The sequence below is a fragment of the Indicator indicator genome, unplaced genomic scaffold (assembly GCF_027791375.1).
Source record: "Indicator indicator isolate 239-I01 unplaced genomic scaffold, UM_Iind_1.1 iindUn_scaffold_38, whole genome shotgun sequence".
Lineage (NCBI taxonomy): Eukaryota > Metazoa > Chordata > Aves > Piciformes > Indicatoridae > Indicator > Indicator indicator.
The window spans coordinates 459,036-463,516 of NW_026539186.1; positions in this window are offsets into that span (position 1 = coordinate 459,036).

The following is a 4,481-nucleotide window of genomic DNA, read 5'->3' on the forward strand; positions in this document are numbered from 1 at the left end:
CGTTCTCTCTGACCTTTTCCCATCTACTCTGCTCAACATGTTCAATTCATAAAGGCTGCTAAGAAAGATGTCAGTTATCCTTGTCACTTTTAGACAGGACTGTTTATACACTGGAAAATTGAACACATTAAGTTTGTTTTAGTTAGGTCAGTGAGGCATTTGATTAGTACTAACTCAAAAAAAGGATTTGGATGGTTTTAATAGAGAGGTGAAACCTCCTCTCGCCACATAATAGCAAAAAGATGACAGACGTTTTGTAAAGGTGAGCCAGATTTCCTTATGCTTGCCAGGGGCTGTATACAGAGTGCAATGGCTCTTCTGCAGTGCCTTATGCCATTACCAAAGAGACCCCCTGGTCTTGGAAACTGGATACTGAAGTCTGCACTGTTTCCATAAGCAAGACTTTGGTTCCATTTTTTATGCCACTCTATAAACTTATTACTGTTCAGGTCCATTGCAGATCAAAGTACTTCCCCCTGGTCCCAGGCACAGCTAAGATGCTAACATGCAGGACAGCAGGGAACCTGCAGTCTTCTCATGCTTCTATCATCTTTAAGGGGGAAACAAGTTTTTATTAGGCTTGACTCACTGAGTTTGACCATACCTGTTGGTTCCCTTCACATGGCTCCACAATAATTTGAGAAAGAGAACAGACACAAAAGAAATCTCCTAAGTTTCTATAAATCTATCAGTGAAATCAATAAAAATACAATTGCCCCAGACCAGCCATTCCTATTGCCTTGTTAACTTTTCTGGTCCCAGTACATGCCTGAAAGTTGCAGCCCTGGATACATTTCATCTAAACTTTAGGTTGGGATTTTTTGGTGCTAGATCTTTGGCTGAAGCCTTAAAGCAGTACTGTTGCCTTAAAGTAATACTGTTGACTGATAATAAGCTTGTCATTTTGGCTTTGGAGTATGAGCTGGCAAACACGTCTGTGCCTGAATATTTTCCATAGTCAAATAATCCAATCAAAACCAACAGGTCTGTTCATGACAACCACTTATATTATTTCATTATTAGTTCCCAGATTCACAAAGAAAGTTTCTTCTTCTACTACACAAATTTTAACTCACCACAAAATTGGCCCTGAGATATATAAAGATGGGATTGAGAAGTATGAAGATGTGAAATAACACTTTGGAGCAGGGATATGGAATGGCATTTGACAGAAACCAGGTGTGATTCAGCTGAGTTCTGCATTGTGCACTCTCAGTGTGCCCCAGCTGTGACCTAATTCCACCCTGGGGTGTAACAGTGGTGGCTGCTGGCTACGTAGGCAGGCTCCACAGTGCTCTGCTAAAATGAATAACTAAGGTATCAGAACTGCTGTAAGCCCAGTTCCTGTGCAAGAGCAAAACACGTCAGCCCAGCTGTCAGGGAAGAGCAGCAGTAAAACAAGAGAGAAATCTCTTTAAATGGAAACACAAGTGAATGGGTAATAAAATCAGACAATTCTACCTTTTATCTTAAAAAATGATCCATTAACAAAATGTAATGTTGTTAAAAATGCCAATAAAAATACCTGTGACCTCCCTGGCACTGCTTAGAGCGAGCTACCTGTTCAAAAGAGGCCTGACCCCATGCTGTAGGAGCTGGCTTTCACTCTTTGGAGTATGCTGTAGCAAGAGAACCTTAAAATATTTAAAAAAAAAAAAGGAAGTGTTCATCAGTTTTAGGAAACTTGAAGCTTATGTTCCAAGAACAAAAAGAAGAATGACTGATGTAAAAATTATGGGAAATCTGAACTCACTTATGAGAGGTGGATGCTAGCTTATTTATTGCATACACGTTGTGGTGAGCATGAGAATCATTCTTCTTATGCTTTACATACCTACAGCAGTCCTGTTCGGTTTAGACATTTCTGTGTTACTTAATAGCAAGTGATAGCTACAACATTTTCACCTGGTGTTTCTATTTCTGAATACAGACTTTTCTTCTTCAGCTAGAGAACGCTATTTAAATACTCCTTTTAAAACGTTTTTCACTAATTTTCCATACCAACTTAGAGATGCTGAGAAAGGAAATACTCTTTAATAACTCAGCTGTTCATTTCCCACTTAAAAATAATAAAAATTATTAAAAACAATAAACAAGTTATTTTATTCAGAGAATCTTCTGTACTGATAATGTTTCTGAGTAAGAAAACAGTGGTGTGTAATAGGCACAATGGAGCATAGAGTTTTGAAAAATACTGTGTGTTTAGAGATTAGAGATATTACCAGAATTAGTTTCTCTTTGCTAGTAGCCTGGTGCAGAATCAATCTAAAGTGATTACTTCTTCTTGGAAATCAGGTCTGTGGTTTCCCTGATCCTCACAAAATCATGTTCATGGGTTTACTCATGGAGTAATCTCAGACTGCTGAAAACTGGAGGCATTCAGTGTATAATATTAAATAAGCACAAGGATATTCTCAGGAGTCAGAATCTATAATCCAGATGACCTTATGGGCACAAAATACACACAGGAAGAACACTTAAGTTCTTGAGTGCATCCAGAGAAAGGCAGCAAAGCTGGTGAAGGGTCTAGACCACAAGTCTTATGAGGAGTGGCTGAGGGAACTGGGGGTTTTAGCCTGGAGCAAAGGAGGCTCAGGGAGACCTTTTCGATCTCTACAGCTATCTGGAAGGAGGTTGGAGTAAGGTGAGGGTTGATCTCTTCTCCTAAGTAGCAAGTGGCCGGATAAGAGGAATTGGCCTGAGGTTCAGCCAAGGAAGGTTTAGGTTGGACAGAGGAAAATTTCTTCCCCAAAAAGTTGCAAAGACCTGGAACAAGCTGCCCAGGGAAGTGGTGGAGTCACCACCCCTAGAGGGACTGAAAAACTGTGTAGATGTGGTGCTGAGAGACATGGTTTAGCAGCAGGCATTTCCTGCCAAACCGGTGCCATAGAAGTCACAGCATTGCCCTGTCTTTTCCATGCACCTGTGGAAATGGGACTTGAAAGTATGCATGTGGATTTCTTTGTGATGAATTCAGCATATCCCAGTGCTGAATTTTGTGTTAGGCGTACCACCTGAAATTGTATCTGAGAAATTTAATATCATGGATGTGTAAAGCCGGAAGCTTCTACTGTGACACTACAGTTCCATGATGTCAATTAGTGTCAGCTAGCTAATACTGGAATTGCCAAAGCCCACTTTCACTTGTGACCTTGTTCACTGAAATAAAAGCATACTAAAACAGAAGTGCAGATATCTATGAGAGAGCAAACAAAAAGCCAGAAATAGAAAAGAATAGACAGATTGACAAATGTTAGGGAAACAACCAAGGTAGTGAGAGAGCCTGACAGGAGGGAAGGTTACAGTGACAAAGTGAGGGCTCATGGAGGAAAAATTATTTTGTAGAGATGTATTTTATCTTGCTGGAGTCAATGCTCATAGAAGATGTGACTATTTTATCCTACTGGAGTCCATGCTCATATAAGTTTCCAATTCTGAGATGTTTCCCTGAGATAATCAAGGTACAGAATTCCTTAAAGATGCTTACCATTTGTTCTAGTTCTGTATGAAGCTAAAAGGTACAGCTATAAAGATCTGGTCATAGACTTTGTTATAAACATAGGGAGGTAGCTTTCCGCCTCTGACCTTCTTTGTTTCAATTGTAGCTTTTCATGGAATTTAAGGAGATATCGGACTTTTAGCTCTGTGGCACTGGTTCTGTCTTCTCTCTACCCACCTCCCTTACATGGGAATCACATCATGCTAAAGCAGAGATAATCTCTCATCTTCTTCATTAATCTTTTCTACTTTCTTAAAGAGTGACCAGGTGAGGTAGTCCTCATATAGTCTTTTTTTCTTTTTGACCCTGCAAAGTGAATTTCCTTTCTCCAGGAGAACTGAGAGGGTGGACTGGTCAGAAACACATATGTACTTTAAAATAAGCCACAACTTCTGAGCCTGTGGCTCTGGAGAACACTAAGGCAAGTAACTTAACTGCTTCAAATCAAGTCCAAGCAGCCTATCTCTCCTTTCCCACTCTCTCTCTAATAAAAGATAAAAAACTGCTTGTTGGGATCCTAGCAAGTTTTGTTTATTGTTTATTAGGATGATGTTTTTATTTTATTTTATTTTTATAATTTTACTGTCTTACATGTGAGATTAACAATAGACTCCTATTGCAATTTAGTATTATCCGTAATAAAATGTGATCTGCTTAGCTCATGTTAGCAATATTGTTAAACAATAGTTTAGCAATGCTGACTCCACTGACATATAATAAAACTTAACTAATATCTGTAGCAGTACTTGCCTTTTTTTTTCCTGAAATTAGTATAATACCCTACACAGACACTCACTGTATTACCTGGTCTAAGATAGTTGAAAGTTTGTAACCAAAGACCCCAGAAACTATCCCAGTCAAAACTAAATTCATGTTAAATCAGACTAGAAATGCCTGTCCAAGCCTTCATAGTTTTCATAAGATAACTATTTCTTACCATCATTAAGTCTGTGGGGATCAAAGCAAATGTTCATTGAATTAA